The sequence below is a fragment of the Notothenia rossii genome, assembly GCF_949606895.1.
Source record: "Notothenia rossii genome assembly, chromosome: 9".
NCBI lineage: Eukaryota > Metazoa > Chordata > Actinopteri > Perciformes > Nototheniidae > Notothenia > Notothenia rossii.
This window is the reverse complement of record NC_136907.1, coordinates 25962408-25984038: the sequence shown is the minus strand read 5'-3', so window position 1 is coordinate 25984038 and position 21631 is coordinate 25962408. Positions and strand designations below refer to the sequence as shown.

The 21631-nt window shown below is 40.5% G+C and overlaps 1 long non-coding RNA gene across 4 annotated transcripts; it reads right to left on the bottom strand.

The window, feature by feature from the left end:
• Positions 1-14651: 14651 nt before the first annotated feature.
• Positions 14652-19682, bottom strand: LOC307020414. 4 transcript variants are annotated; one of them, XR_013802881.1, is made up of 4 exons: positions 18461-19682; positions 17816-18070; positions 17379-17500; positions 14652-17199 (listed from the first exon to the last, which is right to left on the bottom strand). It is a non-coding gene; the product is annotated as an uncharacterized lncRNA (long non-coding RNA). The 4 variants fall into 4 exon arrangements; XR_013802883.1 differs by having other exon boundaries at positions 14655-17199; positions 17379-17927; positions 18010-18070; positions 18461-19653; XR_013802884.1 differs by having other exon boundaries at positions 14655-17199; positions 17379-17909; positions 18010-18070; positions 18461-19653.
• Between the last annotated feature and the right edge of the window lie 1949 nt (positions 19683-21631).

Genomic DNA, 21631 nt, shown 5'->3' with positions numbered 1-21631 from the left:
TATTTATAGTATCCTATTTATATATATTTTAGGAACAGGTTGGTCTATTACAGTGAATTCTAACTTATTTTGCATGTTTTAATGGTATTTCTTTAGATAGCCTACTCTATAGAAATATATTTCTGTGGATGTGTATTTATTTTAATTTTATTGTATTTTATACTTAGGTAAAAAAAATCTATTTGATATTAAAGGTAGGGTATGTAAGTTTGAGAAACCGGCTCGAGATACACTTTTTGTTATATTCCATGGAATGCTCTTAACATCCCGATAGCAATGAATATCTTAAGTGCTTTGACAAAAAATCCATTAAAAAAATGTCATCTGTGGAAGCCGTAGTACTGTAAAAAGCACGACCAATCATTTTAGCCGGCCTGGCTAAAATAACTGGATGGCCTACCTGCCTGTCAGCCTTCCATCTGTGCACAAACTTATCTCGTGCCCTCATTGGTCATGTGTGCGTTTGTGTGTGTTGGAGGAGGGGCTCTATATAGTCTAGTCCAGTGGTTCTCAAACTTTTTCTGTCATTCCCCACTTTGAACAGGTGGGCCTTTTCAAGCCCCACCTGTTCCTCATCGCTCCAATAAAATGGTAGGCCAAACTTAAAATTGTCAAATGTATCGTTCTATAACAGGGGTCTCCAACCTTTTTTAGGATGAGAGCTACTTTCAAAAAATAAAACAAGTCGTAAGCTACTTTTACTCCTCTTTTTTAGTTTTTTTGCAGTGTATATATTTAGCACATTTTAACATTATCATATGCTACCTTTAACCTTTGTGTGCTGTTTGGGTCTGTGGGACCCGTTTTCAATGTTTACTAAAAGAAAATGTATGCAATTTTATTATTTTAACCTGCTTTATTTGGGGGTGGACCTCACCTCCGGTGGGTCCGGGGGCATGCACCCCCAAGAAGATTTTTTTTAAATGTTGAAGTTAAATGCGTCAATCTGGTGCACTTTGAGCTAGGGCTGCTAAATTAATCGTATTTTAATCGCAATTACGATTTTGTCTGGCAACGGTTATGAAAACAACATAATCGAAATAAAACGATTTTATTTTTTTTAAATAGGTTTTTCAGTTGAATTATACTTAAAGTTCAGGGTAATCAACTGTTAAAAACATACTTTTCAAATTATTTTCTTCAATAAATTGATGTTTTCAAAGTAAGTGGTTAATCGTTTTTAATAATTTTGATATCAATTATTGACCCAAATAATTGAGATTATGATTTTTGCCATAATCGGGCAGCCCTACTTTGAGCACAACATGAATTTATCTACACAGCTCTCAACACTCAGATGAAAGGGAGCTGTATACTTTTCAATAATCCAAAACATCTTTAGAATATGATCACAACAAATCATTTAAACTTGTTTATTCTTATCTTATGTTACCTAGTTAGCATTCTTTCTTTTTATTTATGCATATTTTACTAATCCCTCCCCTTTTAAACTTTTTACTGTCCTATAGTACAAATTGGAATGATTTCTTACTTTATTTTTTACAACTTTATTAAATAGATAAAGGTTTGCTCTCTCTCTTGCTCTCTCACTCTCTCTCTCTCTCTCTCTCTCTCTCTCTCTCTCTCTCTCTCTCTCTCTCTCTCTCTCTCGCTCCACATCCCGAATGCAACGCTGTTGTGTGTGTCTGTGAGAGCGTTTCACATGTGTGTATGAGAGATTTTTACCAGAGCCTGTCTCTGAGGGCCTAAGATATTCTACAAAATAATATTTAAAAACATTAAAACAAATTATATTTTTCTTTATATATATTTTTAAAATATGTTTTTAGTAATATTTGTCATTAGTTTTACCAAAAATAACTTGATTAAATTGTATTTAAAATAACATTTCCAAATAAATAAATCCTTTGAATCTGCCTATTCAGTTTCTGTTTGAATGTGAAGGGTTAAATGAAAGAAGCTCGTCTCTGCGAGGTGAAGACAGGAGCTGTTGGACGTCCAGCTATGAATTCACAGAGGGCCCAGCGATAGTAACTGAACGAGAGAGTAATGTCAAATGACAGTACAATTGACCAATCATATCTTCCCTCTGTGAAACGTTTCTTGTTTCCATAGCAACAACAACTGTCAACAGCGTAAACTCGCCTTCAAAATAAAAGCATGCCAAATTACACTTAAGACATAAAACTGCAACGAAAGTAACAAACCAAATGCAATATCCTTTTCAATTTCAAAGAACACAAATTGGGTTATATACAGGTGTTATTTTGTGTGGTAGAGGGTCGCTGTCATTGATGCGTTTTGCACCCCGGGCGGGCCGTTGTTTGGATATTCCACCAGTGTGAAAAATAATAATAATAATAATAATAAAAAAATATATATATATATTTTATTTTTTTATTTTGTATTTCGTGACCCACCTATCACATCTCTGCGCCCCACACTTTGAGAAACGCTGGTCTAGTCACTAGTGGGTAGAAGGGGGTATCATGCACCCCCCTGAAATATACTTCTAATCAGCTTTTCTAGATATGAAAAATTGTGTAGAAAACGATTAGCTATGTTAAAAAGTTGGCAAATTGTCCCAAGTATATTCTTTTCCCAAATTAGTGTTTATTTACCCTAAAAATCGAGTTTCACTCTTTTTACACCTTTCACTATATCTCCAGTGGCGACTGGTCATTAGGGGCAGGTGGGACATAGCCCCACCTAGTGTCAGCAGAAAGTATTAAAAATAATGATTCCAAAAAAATGCAAAAAATATATATAAAATATATTTTAAGATCATGTTTAATCATCTTATTCGTCTGTACATTGCTGTTTTAGTCTGTGTTCTTCTAATTAGTGTCTACAGTGTGTGCCTATTGAGCTGTTTAGAGCCATGTGGGAAAAAACCCGATCATGCCCTCCCTCTCACTGTCTAAGTGAACATTGACATGTCTACCCTACTTTTATAATTTTCGAATCATAAATCTATCGATTAGATTTATGATAGACTTTTGAAACTACAAGAAGATAAGGAGGACTTTTACAAACAAGTAATAGAGATTTTTGTCCAGAAGGATAGCCAAATGGACTTCATCTTCAAGTCAAGGTAAGACCGCAATTGTATTGAAAATGGGATCTTACTAAGAGAGAACAATTCAATATTTAAATGATAAAATTACATTTTTTGGGTATCCTTTTGTTGAACTGTCTGTTTAAAATTAATCGAAGCATCAGACAAAAAAAGCTTTTTAAAATAATATTATATTTTGATTTAGGTCAAAATATTATATTTGTAAACCTGAAGAGTCAGTGCCAGTGCCTCAACAGCCATGAACCTCACTGCAGAAGCTTATATATAGACATCTAAGTTTTCTGTGCCCCACCACTTTTGTACATATACTGTAGAAACGCCACTGTATATCTCAGCCATTATTACAGATAGCTGAACAAATAAGGTATCCAGATCCATGTTTAGAGGGTCAAGGAACACAATAAAACTATTCTTAAAGTGATCACATGTGCCTGTGGCATGCTATTATGCTAATTAGTGCCGCCATTACAAGAAAATAGCATTTTAGTCTTGTACCAAGAAGGATGTATTTTGCACCGACACAGAAATATACTTATAATCAGTGTTTCCTAAGTGTAAAAAGTATGTAGAAAATGATGAGCTATGTTAAAATGTTGTCTGGATGTCCCACATGTATTTTTTATGCAAATTAGTGTCGCCATTACCAAAAACTGAATTTTCACACTTTTCACTCTCAGCCAATATTGCAGATAAATGAACAAATAATGTCTCTAGACCCATGTTTTGATGGTCAAAGATCACAATAAAACTATTCCCAAAGTAATCACATGTATCTGTGGCATGCTAGCATACGGCGCTGGCAGTAGTGAAAATTCCCTTTTTTTTTTTTACTATGTTTAATCTGAATTTACTCTGAAACAGCAATATATTGATTCTGACACTTATACAGCCAACTCACAGGTGTATCATTGCTTTGATAAAAAATATTATTCATATAACCCTTTTAGTTGTGAAGATATAATCATTCATTCTGGGCATGTCATCTTCGAGCCTGAGGCCTGAAAAATAGGCCCAGGGCTTAACAGGTTAAACTGTGGAACATGATGGCTGCTCTCAGAACATCTGTTATAATTTTCAAAAGTTCTGATTGTATAACAGGGTGTCTTTAGGCGCTTTCACACCGGAGTACTTTTCCCACAATAGTTCCGATATAGTTCCGAAAGGTTGCGTTCACACAAAAAAAAAACGAACTAAAATTTGTGAAAGGTGACCTATCATGCAAAATGCACTTTTGTACGTCTTTTATACATGAATATGTGTCCCCGGTGTTCCAGGGAACTCACCAAGTGTCAGAAAACACAACCCTCTCTATTTTCCTCCTTACCCAAATCTCTAAAAAAAGGGGCTGCAACGGATCTGATACAGACTGATCCAGATTTGAACACTTTTATGTCGTAACAGAAGTTGCGCTGCGGCTATTGGGCCAACTCCACCAATCAGGAGGAGACAGCCACGGACATTGCCGTTCGAAAGCGCTGGAGACGCTGTAGTACATATTTCAGGCCACCAGATGGTGCTGTTCTCACTGAATCCGAGCATGAAAGGCAGTGTTAAATTGAGCGAAATGAGGAATGGCATGATCTGTTTGGTATTTTGAAAAATGAAAAGTATAAATATGCCTTATATAGGTATGGTTCTACACTATATTATTCAAATATAGCATGATAGGTCCACTTTAATCAGAACCTTTTTTACCCCCTTTTCCGTCCCTGCTAGAGAGCAAAAAAGGTTAGTATTTCTGATTGGCTTGGAGCTTGCTGTATGTGGAAGAGCTGAAATTGAATGGGTACGAGAACACAAATTATCGCTCCGAGAAACTCCTGAAACGGCTACAGAAAGATCCAATCAAGGAGCATATCCAGTTTACGAGAGTTGACCACGACAATGCTGATGCCATTTCTTTCTGGCTGGTGTACAGCTTGAAAATCACAGTATCGAATGCCGTTGCGCGAGCTTACACTCTCGGAACCACAGACAAATACAAAAACGTTGCTCTCCTACTTCGCCAGAATATTCTGCAGGCTTTTAGAGAGTCCAAAGACCTACAGTGTGCGCCAACAGCTGACGACATGGAGCTCACTACTGAAAATCTCCTACCCACAGACCTCGTCCGGTTTCTCAGCATGGTTATGGCTGGCAAGGAAGACATGGAGACGAATGAAAAGATGAAGTGCCTGGTATTCTCCATTAGGCAAGACCTGTGCCGTGCAGTGTTAGAGGGAGAATAGAAGTTACCAAAACACATTCTACTCTGTGTGACTGTCAGAAGCAAGCAGCTCACCACAATATTACGCAGGCTTGGCCACTCTGAGAGCTACGGATTTGGTTTAGAGTTGGAAACTGCCCTGGCAAAGGTCCTGGACAAAGTCTTATCCTATCGGACACCCGCAATTGTGATAGGAGAGGGAAACCTGGTATTCCACTGTGAGTGGGACAATTTGAATAAAACCACACCCAGTGTGTACGGCAGCAACATTGTCAACAGTGCTGGGGGAATCATGGTCCAGGAGGTCAAGACTGGGTTTGAGAGCAACAAGGTCCGAATGCTACCCGCCATCGACAAGTCGCAACAGTGTAGCCTGAAAGTCAACACACCAGAAACACTCCCACCCTTGCACTTCACTCGCGCCGACCCAAAGTTTAAGAATGGCTCATCATTCACACCGCCTGCAGAGAATGACACAGTCTATGCAACTGAGATGCAAGTGTACTACATCTGGCTCTTTATCAGGTACATCGGAAGCAATGGACAGCAGCCTGTGCCTGGACTAGGGGGCTTCACCTCTGCAACTGGTACTCCTCCACTCAGAAAATCAATAGTGGACTACTTCACGCCCATCCATCAACCAATCACTGACAATGCAGTTGTTCGTGAGCTACTGAAGCGTTCTGAACTAGCCACTGATGAGGTGGGTCAGAGGTGGGTCCTGAAAACATTTAATCTTTTCGGTATGAAAGCCCTACCCATCATCTGGCGTTGGCCAGATACATTTGTCCGTAATGTGGTTATGATTGGACCCTTTCTTTACATTCTGGAGGACACGACTCCAAAGAATCTGCCATACCCTAAGGATGCCCTGTTCATTCAGAATGGCATGGCTCTGCTCCATGTCATCACCAACCTTCCCCTAACCTGTGGGGAGATATGCCTACAAGTGCTTGATCAGATGGTGGCCAAAAAGCACTTTTTGTTCTCGACTGACAGTTACCATCCAGGATCTATCAAAGTAAAGGAGAGGTTGAGACGTGGGAGTTCAGAGAAGATCATTTTTGGCTGGACCAGCAACCAGAAAGCCATATGACTTCAAGATGTTTCTCACAAATGCTGACAACAAAAAGGAGCTCTACCAGCTCCTACTGCGAGTATGGAGTGATCAACAGGCAGCTTCAAGGCTGGAGAGAACAGAAATGGCAGTGCTGATCGTGGAAGGGAGAGCCCATCAACTTCTCTATTCAAATGGCAAGGTAAATTGAAAGCCCATATTAAAAGTAATTGATGGTTAAATTATACTCTAAGTGATTATCTGTGATTTGTGTCTAGTCTCTGTCATTGTTGATCAAAGTGCAATGTCCTATTGTGTATCAGGTTGAGGTACGTGAGCTCCCCACAATCTATAGCAACCAGGAAGAGACTGATACAAGGGTGGTACTCTACCTTCATCATGCTGCTGACTTTTGGTACAAGAATGCTGTAGTCTGAACACCTGACACAGATATCTTTGTGATTCTTCTTTACCACGCTCATGCCATCAGGCTGACTATATACCTGGATACGGGGTCAGGGAAACATAGACAACTTCTCAACCTCTCTGAGCTCGCAGAATCCCTGGGAGAAGACTACTGTTCCACACTTCTTGGATTCCATGTGTTCAGCGGAGAAGACTGCACCAGTGCCTTCAAAGGGAAGGGGAAGGTGGGGCCCTTGAAAAAGCTGGAGAAGAACCTGAAGTTTCACAGGGTGTTCAGTCAACTCGGTGACAACTGCAATGTCAAGCCTGAGGTGCTGAAGCAGTTGGAGCAATTCACCTGTCTGATATATGGAGAGAGTCGTGAGTCTTCAGTGGTCGTAGTCCGTGCCAAGTTGCTGCGCAAAATGGTGGGGCAGGACGATAAACTCACTGCCAAGTCTAAGGTTGACCTGGCTCGCCTTCCTCCATGCTATGATGCTCTGAAGCCGCAAGTCCAACGTGTGAACCATCGCGTCGCCCTGTACAAGCGAGCTGATGAATCCATTTTAGAAAAACCAAACCCCTATGATGAATAGTTACTGTAACGCCATTATTTTTTGGCACTAACTAGTACTCTAACGCGTTATTTTTTAAATTCAGTAACTCAGTTACCGTTACTACATGGTGCGTTACTCCGTTATTTTTTTTATATAGTCTTTGCTCCCAGACGTTGGTGAGCGGCGCCAACAGCGAGGCGAACAGAGATGAGAACTGTACTTAAGTACAGTACTTGAGTAAATGTACTTAGATACTTCCTGTGTCACATGCGGAGACGCGCTGTGGGCGTGTTTGTGTGTTTACTAACAAGACTATCATGGCGCCAGCGACGCTCAAGTCGAGTTTCTCCGCCTGGAGATATTCTCACTATTTCACTTTTGTCGAGCACAAAGAAAAGAACGTTTTAGTTAGATGTAAGTTGTGTCTTGGCGGGTCAAAGATCCTATCTACTGCCCAAAACAGCAATTAAAATATGTTGAAACATCTGCAGAAACAACATGCCGGGACGAAGCTAGTAGCCTAGCTAAGACCACAGACCCAGACTCATCCGACGCCACTCCACCTCCACCTAAGCAACAGCGGCTGGATTTTAACCGAGGGACTGCTAGCCAGGGAAAAGTTTATAAAGCCATTGCACGGTATGTTGTAGAACACATGCAGGCTATTTCTACTATTTCTATTGCTATTTCTTGATCAACAGATTGCATTATTCTCCAATGCAATAACACTCCTGAAATGAAGGCTATAAGGGCATTAATGGAAGCCCTTTTTTTAAGTAATTAATGCGTTCACAGTAACGCGTTACTTTTGGGTGTAAGTAATCAGTAAAGTAACTGAGTTACTTTTGAAAGGAAGTAACTAGTAATGGTAACTAGTTACTGGTTTTCAGTAACTAGCACAACACTGATGATGAGGAGCAGGGATGGATGAGGACTGATGGAGTGTTGAGACCGGTGTGGTCCTGTGGTCCTGTCCTGCCAACCTCCCTGGTTGATCTCCTGGACACGACAGAGCGTGAACAGGAAGACGGGGAGGAAGAGGAATTTGACTCTGATGATAGCATTGAAAACGATGATTGAGTATTAATCAGATAGTGGAGACCCAAACCTTGACTGCTTATCTGGAATGGGAAAGAGTACATCAATACTTATATTATGATGTTCGACCCTTGCTGTAGGCTAGTAAAAAACTAATAAATATTGGTTAAATACACAACATCTGTCTAGACACCTTATGTGTTCACTTACTGTACTGCAATATTGGCATCTCTTAATTTGCATAGCATGCCACAGATACATGTGATCACTTTGGGAATAGTTTTATTGTGATCTTTGACCATCAAAACATGGGTCTCTAGACACATTATTTGTTCATGAATCTGCAATATTGGCTGAGAGAGAGTGAAAAGTGTGAAAATTCAGTTTTTGGTATAATGGTGGCCATCATTTGCATAATAAATACATGTGGGACATCCAGACAACATTTTAACATAGCTCATAATTTTCTACATACTTTTTCAACTTAGGAAACACTGATTATAAGAATATTTCTGTGTCGGTGCAAAATACACCGTTCTTGGTACAAGACTAAAATGCTATTTTCTTGTAATACTGGTACTAATTAGCATAATTGCATGCCACAGACACATGTGATCACTTTAAGAATAGTTTTATTGTGTTCCTTGACCCTCAAAACATGGATCTGGATACCTTAATTGTTCAGCTATCTGCAATAATGGCTGAGATATATAGTAAAAGGTGTAAAAAGAGTGAAACTCGATTTTTAGGGTAAATAAACACTAATTTGGGAAAAAGATATACGCGGGACAATTTGTCAACTTTTTAACATAGCTAACCGTTTTCTACACAATTTTTCCAATCTAGAAAAGCTATACCCCCTTCTACCCACCCAACTAATAAGGAAGTGGTAGATTTTCTCCGGTCGTGTATTTTCAAATTCTAGCGATCTCGAGCCGGATTCTCAAACTTACATACCCTACCTTTTAATAAATTATATTTAATCTAATTTAAATGTTATTGTATGTGCCTTATTTATGTGTTTTTAAAATAGGTTGGAATCCAAAATCGTTTTGACATTTCCAAAATGTTCCTAATTGCAACTATACAAAACACACTTTCCACTTGCCAAATACTGTGTTTTTCGCCATCATAACATTGACTGAAGCTGATTGTAGAACTTTTCTTGCTACATTATTGCTTCATAAGATATAACATAAATCCATGATATAGTTAAGCAGTAAATAATTCATTAATTAATGCTAATTACTTTATCTAAGTATATCCCACAGCTTTGCTATGTCCCATCAGAGGTTTATCGAAGATGATCTCATTGTGGTCCGGAGATTAGTGCTGCATAGCTGACCCCAGGTAACTTCTTTAGGATATGGGCGAAGTTAGATTACAAACACAGGAGGTGAAAATGAAATTACACAAACGCCCGGTCTGTTACAGGATAAAGAGCTTAGTGAACTGAGAAGACCCCAGATCTGAGATGCTCTCCACCAGAGTGAGACTTTTTCAGTTTTTAAAGGGCCCATGTCATGGCCATTTCTACTGATCATAATTCCATTGTTGAGGTCTACTAAAATAGATTTATACTGTGCAATTTTCCAAACTCACATTGGTTTCTCATACAGCATCTCTGTAAAGTATGTGTATTCACCAGGTATTCACTCTCTGTCCTAAACGGCTTGTTGGAGCTCTTGCCCCCCGCCCCCTCCCTGTGAGCCCAGTGTGCTCTGATTGGTCGGGACGTTGAGAGGCTCGTTGCTGCGATTTGCTGCGAGGAGCGGACAGGCTTCCGGGTCGGCGATACAGCTAGAACAAGCTAAACTCATCCTGAGCACACACAAACACTCACAGCCGAAGTAAAAACAATAAGTGTGGCTTGATATTGAGTAAGAAAAAGGTTTATAACGCTGTGAGAATGGGTCTGCGGAGAGAATTTCTCCACGATCCCAACTTAGCAGCCCGAAAAACGTTTACCCATTTAAATAGTCGTGGTGGATACCTTGTTTGTTTTAAACATCGTAAATACACAAACAACAATGAATACTTACAGGTTGTGTACCCGAATCTCCCGCTGGTCCAAACAAAGTAGGAACAGCATCGTTCTTCAGCCCTACGCTGTACATATCCGGCATGAATCGCTGAAAGGTTTGCGAAGCTTTGTTTCATGAAATGCTGGCAGAGGGTGTGGCCTCTGGGTATTCACACGTCACAGTACCCAGGAAGTAAACAATGGAACATGAGAAATCTCCAGCAAGGCGTTCTGGGGCAGCATAGACAGGTATTTTCTGTGTTAGAGTTTTACTCGCTACAGGGTGTACTTTGAGGGTTTTTGACTCTGCAGATCGTTTATATGCATAAAAACCTTCATAGCACACAAGGGGACGGGTAATAACCGGACATTTTAACATAGCTCATAATAACTAGGGTTTTTGCATCAGATGATTTGTGTCTTGTCAGGCCAAATATCTGTCTTCTGTTGACTCTTCTTATCTTTGCGCCATGATTCAGACTGCATCTGTGCTCCAGAGATTTGCTAATTGGTGACCCTGCATTCCCCAGACAAGATTATATTTACCATCCACCTGAAACACCCTTTCTATTCAGTCAGCCTGTTAGGACACACAAGTGTGTACTTGGAAATGCAATAGATTGAATATGCAGTTTAAAGTTCTAATGAGAAGATTACTTTTAAGTGTTGCGGATCCCTCTATCCAATAAGGCTTCGTCATGTTTGTTAACACCCGTAAATAATAAGCTTGTTAATTACCACTAGGCACAAGTTTAGCGTTTCTTTATGCGGTGCACACCTATACACTCCAACTCACCTGCACACCAAACTCAAGTATACATGGCAAACTTAAATCATCTTCCTTCTTCATACAAATAAATAGACATCCTTGTCTGAATAACCTTAAATTATATATGTATTCACTTTCACGCATTTATTTCCAAGAAAAAAGGGTAAAAACATAATAAAATACATTTTAAACTCCCAGCAACGAATGGTTTTTACTGCTTAGCTGTTTGAAGAGGCCCTATCATGCTTTTTAGGGTTTTCCCTTTTCTGTTGTTTTATATTGGTTTGAATGCATGTAAAAGGACGGCAAAGTCTAAAGTCCCAAAGTTTGCTCCAGAGGGAGTTTCTCTCCCACTGCCTGAAACGTCTCAAATAGACTCCTTTGTTTACTTTCATAACAAAGTGACATCAGTATGTAACACCTGCGCTTTATAGGCTAGCACTCTGACATATTCTACGTTTTAGGCTAAGGGGTGGGACATCCCTAAACTGTTAAAGGTCCCATGTCATGGCCATTTCTACTGATCATAATTCCATTGTTGAGGTCTACTAGAATAGATTTATATTGTGCAATTGTCCAAACTCACATTGGTTTCTCATACAGCATCTCTGTAAACTACGTGTATTCACTGAATTTCACTCTCTGCCTTTAACGGCTCATTGTAGCTCCAGTAGCTCCAGCCCCCACCCTACCTGTGAGCACAGTGTGCTCTGATTGATCGGGACGTTGTGAATCGCGCTAAACTCCGTGGAGGTGTTGTTTCCTTGTTTAGCGATACACAGCGAAACACAGCAAAACTCATCCTGAGCACACACAAAGTCACAGCCGAAGTAAAAACAATAAGTGTGGCTTGATATTGAGTAAGAAAAAGGTTGATAAACGCTGTGAGAATGGGTCTGCAGAGAGAATTTCGCCGCAATCCCAACTGTCTGAACATCAGTCTGCAGCCAGGGAGGAGAAATCAGCAGAGCTGCTTGCACCGGCAGCAATAACGCCAGATCTGCAAGATGTAGAAGCCCACCTGCCATTTTATACACCATGAATCCAGAGTCAAATGTAAAAGTATAGGGGAATAACTGAACCACTGTGATTTTGGTGAAATTAGGACCATCCTGGCCAAAGTTGCGGGGGAGGGTGCCAGATCTGTACATTATCGTACGTTTAGCCCTGGGGATCAAGTGCTAGCCTTGTTGCCTTTGGTTGCCTCTACTTTCAGACAACATTTGTGGGGCCCTACTCGGTTGTGCTCAGGTGTCAGATCAGAACTTTGTAATCTCCACCCCAGATAGGAAGAAGTACACCCATTTGTGTCACATAAACCTGTTAAAGCCCTTTTTTCTCGTGCTGTTTCAGGGAGTGAAGCAGGGGTTAGACGAAAACGAGATTGATGAACTTGACTGTAGGACACAAAGTTGGTCCCTGTGTAAACTTGACTTGTTACTATAGGACATTTGCCACAGTCTAGACTTGATGATATGTGCTCTCTAATCAGGTCATATCCTACCCTGTTCTCAGATGTTCCTTCACGGACACACCTGGTGGAACATGACATTGTTCTGCGCCCATATAACAGCGATTCTACAGAAACCCTGAGTCAAAGGTTGCCATACATGGTAGAACATTGAATCGCAGAACCCTCACATTCTAGCTGGGCGTCACCATGTTTGCTAGTTGCAAAGCCAGACAGAACATTTGGACTTTTTTTTTGCTAAATAAATGCTGTAACCAAGCCAGATAGCTTTCCCCTACCTCGGAGGGAGGATTGTGTGGATCACATTGGCTTGGCTAAGTTTGTTAGCAAGTTTGATCTTCTTAAAGGTTTGTGTGACAGGTTAATATGGTACATTAAAAGCCTACTACTAGTAGCCATCAGTGGTGAACCCTCAGGGCTTTCAAGATATTCAGAGAATACTCTGGAACACTCAGATTAAAAAACAAATCGAATTAATTATATAAATAAAATGTAACAAAATGTAAATAAAATCAATAAATGAGAATCGTATCTGTGTTGTTGATCTGTAATATTACAGTACGTCGATTTGTTTGCACTACCATTTGAGTGGTTCTGTGTTAGAAGAAAAAGGCAACCAATCAGATATTTTTCTGGGTCTCTGAGAAGAACATCCTTCAACCAAGGTATTCTATATCCTTGATAGAATGCCCTGGCCGTTACATTGAATGAGAGCGTACGTTTGGAGGGGGGAGAGGGGAGAAGGGGTGTCTAAAGAAAGTCCAGTTGTAGACAAGGCCTGCCACTGGTAGCCAGAGAGCAAAGTCATTGCTTGTTCTTAAAACATGTATTAAAGTGAAAATGATTATATGGTCCGTAATGTAGTTAAATTGTAAGATTTAAGGATAAGACGGTATTCTATCTGCGCTTGTTTTCTGTTAGTTTTGGTGACGTGTGAATCTGTTAAACTGCAATCGACTGGCCTTGATCTAGGAGCTGTAGATCGACTGCTTTTGTCTCCTGCCACATATGTGGGGGTTTCGCAACTTTCCTCACTTGAGTAAAGTTACCGCGATCACTTTGACTATGGAGTCAGATTTGGGTCAATATTCTATTCTTAATTGATATATATATATATATATATATATTAGCTGTACACTTTATGAATATAATGTTTTTTTATGGACAACTTTACCACTCAATCTCGTCCAACTGATATTGCTGATGTCACTCCTCGGCTCTTGGTAGTTCAAGCATTTATCAAACCTGGCAACTCTGGGCTACCTGGCAGCTGTCAATCAAAGTCCAGTGGCTCCGCCCCAAAGTGTAAGAAACTTTTCACGGGCGCAGAGGGACTCCGCGAGCGAGTGGCTGACACTCCCGCGAGCGAGCAAGAGGGCTTTCTGCCCGCGAGGGTCATTTCATGCGCGTGTAAAAGCACATTTTCCGCTCGTGAGTAGGTTGTTTTGCGCGCTAGAATATTGACCCAAATCTGACTCCATATTGACTCTCGTCATTATTTCTCCCCTTATATCAGGTATGTTGACAGCGTAAATCGAGTTTAAAGTATAACATAACATGTTAAAGAGTGCTTTGTAGCGGTTCTGTGACATGTTCAGTGGGTTATGTTAAGTTTTGTCAACTTCTGCTGATGTGCGTGATAGCGCGAGAATCAGTGGCGGCCGGCCCATAGGGGCGCTATGGGGCGCTGCCCCACCTCTTCCAACATTATAGGTTGTCATTAAAAAATACTTTAATTTTTATTAATTTCATACTTTTTTTTATTAACAAGGCACATATTATATAGTTGGTGTCAGTAAAATGTATAATCTACGATCAAATATAGATGATTTTTTTTTTTACGATGTCTAAAGTTACTGATAGACATCGTGTTACGTGTTTCCTGCTTGGGGCGCAGAAATCTTTGCCCGTCGACTCTAGTTATAAGTGATGCATGCGCAGTCCCTACCTCTTCAATGCAACAGATAGGAGCAGCTCGGGGCGCGCACAAGCTGCGCCCTGAGCATTTAATGCAGCTGTTGATGCCGCCAACCTCTAGGTGGCAACAGGAGCGCCAGTGAGTGGTTGATTGACGTTGACGTTGAGTAAGAGAGAGTTGGAAAGAGACGGAGTGTAAACAAAACTAGATAGCGAATATGGAGAAGGAAAATGATGTTAAATCACTTAAAGAAACACCCTTTGAGAGGCGGGAAAGCTGAAAGTAACGGCCCGTCCACACAGTGGCGTGCGTTGAAAGCTTCACCATTCCCATTCCACACAATGGGAAGCGACACGGAGCTTTGCTGGCGTGGCTCGCTGCAAAAGTTGAGCAATGTTCAACATTTGAAGCCTCGGCAGAAGCGTCAGCCAATCGAATCATATGCCAGTACAAGCTCTAGTCTTGCCGCTGCTTGTGTGTCAGGGGCGGGAGATTCATCTGATTGGTTGTTGGTCGAGTTTCAGACACGCCCGCCGGCAAGCTTCAACGCACCCCGCTGTGTGCACGGGCCCAGCGCCATATAGATAGAAGAGTTACGACAGCGGAAGTCCAAAAATGGTTATCGTCACGGGGTTCATGCAGACGAGGATCGTTCCCCGGAAGTTCATGGCGGGCAATGTGAATGCATTGATAACAGGAGATAGAACTACGATTTTTGGTAATTATTAGTGAATAAAGGTTTTGATTTGCAATATTTATACAACAAATCGATATGTGTATGTATTTACATCAATATGTTTTAAAAAATAAAATAGAATTTGCTAATATTAAGTGATATTAGGATTAGTGTGAACAACTAGTTTACATGTGAGGCTAACAGTGCCTTGGTTAAAGAGCCTGTTGCTGTTTATAGCTTTGAATTCTTTAAAACCAATATTATCTTCTTAAACTAGTATGGTAGTCAGGAGCATCACTTTCTAATGTTTATTGATATATTTAGAGGGAGGGGATCTAAAGGAATGCTTCAAAATTCAGATTAGATTAATTTCTACCATTTTCTTAAATTCATGGTAGTTTCAGTAATCCCATGGTAATTGAGGACACAAGTTATCTAAATGACTAATGTTATCTTTATGGCTTTCAGAAAAGACAGGAGACCGACAGGTGACTATCAAAGGACTAGCAGCAGCAACAGCAGCAGCATGATGATGATGTTAAATGTGTTGTTTTAGGAACATCCATTGCAAATACATGGGATTCAATAAACATTGAATAGCATATCATGCAGTTTGTCTGTGCCTTTTCCTCCGTGTTGGCCTGGTTTGCTGTGCTGCCTCCTAGTCGCCACCATGGTTTGCTGTGCTGCCTGGGGATGCTCAAATCGCTCCGAGAAAGGAGTACGAATGTACGGCTTCCCCACTGACACAGAGCGGAGGAAAAAATGGCTGGCTCAAGTCAGCAGGAGCAATTTCACGACCAACAGCAAAAAAATATGTGAGGTAATTATATACAAACACTGCATTTGCACTTTTTCACAAAACGAAAACCACACCATTGGGAAAGCTTAATGTTTTGTTTAATACAAAAAAACAGGGAAAGGCTTGAAAAACACTGAGAGTTGAGACTCAGGGTGCAGGGTGAGGGTCTCAGTGCAGGTATTCAGGCTCCATTGAATCCCCCTCTGGTTCTTGTGCTGAAAGAGGGAGTAACAGACAGGAGAAAGGGTTATACACACCTATATAGCACACCTATTGGATGGGAAATTGCCTTGGGGAGATAAGGTGTGGTCTTTGTTCCCAACTGAAGTTATGGAACTTTATTATTTGTGAGTTTAACAAAGTATGACAAATGGCATCAGTAACAGATGTGATATGAATTTCTATAAAGTTGTCTCACATTCTTGGTCATATTTTATATACAGTATGTAATGAGTATAACATGTCCAGTAAGTATAAAGTGTTTCCTAATACCGTGTATTCAACCACTATGGAATATGTATGTGGGCAGACAAAACTGAGTTGTTCTGTGTGTGAAGTAACCTCAAGTCACTCCGCAGGCACATTTTGATGCAGACCAGTTTGTCAAGACAAAAAAGGGCAAGACTAGGCTGAGAGCAGAGGCTATACCCACCATCTTCGTGCATCGCCCTGTGGTCAAAAAGAGAAGGGCCCCTGCACCACGATTCACCCCGGGACCTGTATCTACAAAGCCCATAGCTCATGATCACAGCTATAGTGTGAAAGGAGACACAGGTATAATAAGTATGAACTCTTAGTAACAAAAGTCTTATTTCTTATTTTTAAGTGGTATAATATTTTAAATGTTCGAAAATCTACAGTGCCATGTCTTCTACTTACATTAGTCTCAAAGATTGAGGGAAGAAGGGATGAGGAGACTGAGAGAAAGGAAAGTGAGGGTGAAGAAAGAGAGGACATGGCTAGTGAGGAGAGACAGGGAGGGTTGACACCACCCACTCAGCCAGCAGCCAGTCGGCATACGAGGGAACCAGCAGCCAGTCAGCATACGAGGGAACCAGCAGCCAGTCAGCATACAAGGCAACCAGCAGCCAGTCAGCATACGAGGGAACCAGCAGCCAGTCAGCATACGAGGGAACCAGCAGCCAGCCAGCATACGAGGGAACCAGCAGCCAGTCAGCATACGAGGGAACCAGCAGCCAGTCAGCATACAAGGGAACCAGCAGCCAGTCAAACAGATCTATTAAAAAAATTAAAGAGAAAATTAAAGAGCCAAGAAGGAATCACCAAAAAAGCAAAGTCTGCACTAAGAAAAATCAGGAAGGAAAATGCAGCTCTCAAGAAAACAATGAAAATTCGGGACAACAAATATAAGAAAACATTTTCAAAAGAACAACTTAAGGCATTAGGCAGACTCACCACAAAGGGGATGAAATGGAGCAATGAGACAATTAAGAAGGCTTTAAAAATTTGCTTTGCGTGCAGACCAACGGGTTACAAAACTCCAGGAATTGCAGATTCCCCTTCCAGGAATAAGGACACTGCAAAGAAGGATGCAATGTTTTAAGTTTGGGCCTGGTGTGTAACAGCTAACATCACTGCCCCTCCACCTGCCAACATCACTGCCCTCCACCTGCCAGCACCCAGCCAGAGGAGCGCAAACAACAAAAACAAGCAAGGTGTCCCGTCATGTACCTGGACATTTGGGTTGGCAAAATGGAGTAAGAGATGGACTTGAAAAACCTTGGTGGCTCTCTACTCATGTTGTTACAGTTGTCTTGGTTACAGCTCTCAAGTTTTTTTTTTTGCCATTTCCACATCTTTAGAAAATATGAAATAAATGAAGTGAAATCAACCTCTTCTCTGGAGAACAAACTTTGATTTCTCTGTCTTGTGAGTTTGCAGTCTTGCAGTTTTGCTCCTCCACCTGTAACATCACTGCCCCTCCACCTGCCATACAGTAGGTTACTAACAATATTACTTATATAATACAGTGATAGAATACATGTTTAGTATGCTTACTTATATAAAACAGTAGTATTAAACTTACCTTGTGTTTTCACTCTCACTTAAGTCCCTCTCCCTTTGCCATCAATCCGAAATCAGCTGAGCTGCAACATTATACAGACAGGTAATAATCAACATAATCACAAGGACACAATATGGCTCTGCTAAAAATACTCACTCTTACACGCACCAAAGTTATATTTATCTAATATTTAACTCCCTCCACCCCCGCATACAATCCCGTTTAGAAGCCCGTCTTCTCTAATTCAACAACGTTGGACGAAATGACATTAAGAGAACGGAATTTACAATTAAAAGGCTGTTCAACTTGTGTTGCTAACTTGATCCGTTATCCTAGCTTTATCTGTTATCTGTAAACGTTCCCTAAATCTACTAATTTAGGGATAATCCACTGACATCCTTTAATACACATGTTAATTTGAATCAGATGTACTTATAATATCCGCAATATAAATCTTTAAACTTCTTCTTACCTTTAAAAGTCCGTCACGAACGGTCTATTATGCTGCAACTCTACAGCTCTGCTAGCCTTGGCTCTAACTTCCGGGTAACGATTGAGAGGCTCCACGATCCGCCATTGCTGTAAAAAAGTGGTCCATTGGAGTGAACGGAGATGACGTAACTCTCAGTCTATACGGCGCTGCACGGGCCGTAAAAGAGCTCGGACCTGATCAGCCTGACATTACATGTTACTTGTTATACGCTTTTATCAAAAGCGACTCACATATTCGATACTACTCCCACAAGAGCAACTTGGGGTGAAGTGTCCAGGGACACAACGACATGCTGACTGCAGTGGGGTTTGAACCTGTGCCCACCTGATCCGAACACCAGCGCACTAGTCCACTGCGCCACAGCCTCCCGAGGTAGGAGTTAAGGACAGAGGAAGGCAGAATACGTGCTTTTTTTCAAGGAGCTGGTTTAGCATGAAGGCTGGGCTAACTACCTGTAGCAACACCGGTGCTTTATTTTGCTTCCCCTGCCTCATTTTTCAAACGTCAGGATCAGACCAGTCTATGGGCCAGACCCAGCATGGATCCAGACAGATGTGAGTGACCTAAAGCACATATCAGAACAAACTAAAAAGCATGAACAAACTAGAGTCCACATGGATGATGCTATGTGACTAGCCATGTTTAGGAAAGTAAACACAGCTGTCCAATGAAGGCTACAGGATAGGGATCTGTAAGCATAATAATATTTAATAATAATATGTATTATTTATAATAAGGAGGTTGACACAAACAGGCACATCCTTTCTAAAATAATAAAATGTATCAAGTGCTGTGGTGCCTTTGAGCAAGCCCTGCGTTGTAATATGACATTTATGTATGTTTGTGTATATGTTTGCTTTCGGAGAGAAATGTAAGAATGGCGAGAACATGTGTTTAGCTAGGTGCCAATTTTGCTATACAGTATAAACAAGCACAGCGGAGCCGCGCGCTTGCCGCCATTTTGTGTATATGTGTAAGCACACTAAATTATTATACTGCGTAATATATTGTGGTTGAAGAATTCTGTTAACAGGTTTTTGCTATCTTGTTGTCAGTGATTGACTGTAGATCAAGGAGTCTAATAATTACAATTACAGTATTAATAGACAAGTTTATTTACTCAGTTACAAGAGGCTTTTTGTATTAGTAATTTGAAAGGTGTTACATATTTGTAAATGCACTTGAGTAAAGTTACCGCAAGAGAAACATCACTTTGACTCTCGTCATTATTTCTCCCCTTATATCAGGGGCGTAACCCTGTCAAGTACCACTGACCCCACGGGCCAGAGAAATTGCATCCTTTATAACACCTACCGGATTGCACTCCTACACGGTCATGCCATTTGGCATAAGAAACACACCGCTTACATTCTAACGCTTAATGAACTGCATGGTTCCTGGGTTACAAGGGTGTGCCGTGTATGTAGATGACTTGGTAGTGTACATCGACAAGAAGATCTTGGGGGGGGGGATTCCGAGTCCCTCACACTCTTCCAGTGCTGCCTCAAAACTCACCTCTTCACCTCTGTCTATCCATAAGATGTACTCAACTCAGAAATACATAGGAAAACCTGCCTTTCAAGCATATTCACGCAGTAGCCTATACACCAGCAATGAAACACGTGAGATGAAATCTGACAGAAACGGCTCTGTTTCAGTTTAATACATACAGTTAAGCTCACACACACTATTTTATGAACATAAAGGTCAGTTTGGATTCACACTTAAAAGTATTAGCCAACAGAACAGTACAGCTACAAAGAAGAAATCAAATCTGCTCCTTTTACCACAAACACTATATACTTTTTTTTATTAACAATGCTATCCTGCTAGTTATCCCCAACTTTAGAAATGTAAAAGTAATATTATTATGTATAAAGGAATAGCTTTTAAATTTGTATCCTGATTACGTAATCCGTTTCATATAATACGTTAACCATGTAATAGGCATATCGTTTTTTCCCCTTATACGTTTATATCAGATATATTGCGATTCAAAACCCTGGTCCTAATAGACAAACAGTAACATTAATTTGGGGTATTTCAAACAGTGGCTAACTTGTCCTCTGCACTGATAAAACTAAAAGGTTGACTTTAATTAAATGTATTATGTCAACAGATTTCACATAACGGTATCAGGTTAGTTGAAAGCAATAATATTAATTTAAATAGTAAACTAAAATAGTATTGCTTACAACTAACCTAATACAGTTATGTGAAATCAGTTGATATAATACACTTAATTTAAGTTTTTTCCAGTGTGGTATTATCTACAATGTAACAAGATTGCGTTTGACTGTGAAGGCGTGGTGACACCAAACTGCAGTTCCAATTCAGTCTCAGCCTGTCACCAACTCTCTGCAAAAGGCTGTGCCAATGTCAACCTCTTAATAGCCTTTTGCTGGAGTGTGTGTTATGGTGAGTATGTGAAAGTGTTGCAGTTAAAAGCAGAAGACGCAGTGGCAGTGACAGAGGAGGTGTCGGACAGCTCCTGCGCTCCGGCACATCCCCCTGCCTTCACTCTCACCTTAATCCAAACTGAAAAGACAACACATTCCAGCGATACGAATTCAGCAACGTGAGAGCTGCCTCCATCGCCAGCAGGGAATTAGGAATGAGATGAGTCAACTGTTTATTTTTTCACTTCTCCCCTCTGTGTTTTTTGCATCTGCATTTATGTGTGTGTTCACGTGTCCAGATTTGGCAAGAACACGATGACAAAAACAGTAAAGGACAAAGCTTATCAACTGACTTCCTTTGGACAAGACTTTAATAAACAACGGCTTCAAATCAATCAAAACTAAAATGTAAACTTGCATCTTTTTTGCCAAAATCTACAGAAATACATTTTGCTTTTGCTCATATCGTCTCTTCAACGAAAACAAAATATACATTTCGTCATAGTTTTTACTATCAAGAATCTATTTTTAGCTCGTCATCGTCTTGTCTTAGTCATGTAAAAAAGGTTGTTGACGAACATTTTTCGTCATAGTTTTCGTTGACGAAATTAACACTGAGAGGAAGGCAGTGCTCTTTTTCAAGGAGCTGGTTTAGCATGAAGGCTGGGCTAACTACCTGTAGCAACACCAGTGCTATATTTAGCTTCCCCTGCCTCCTTTTTCAAACGTCAGGATCAGACCAGTCGATGGA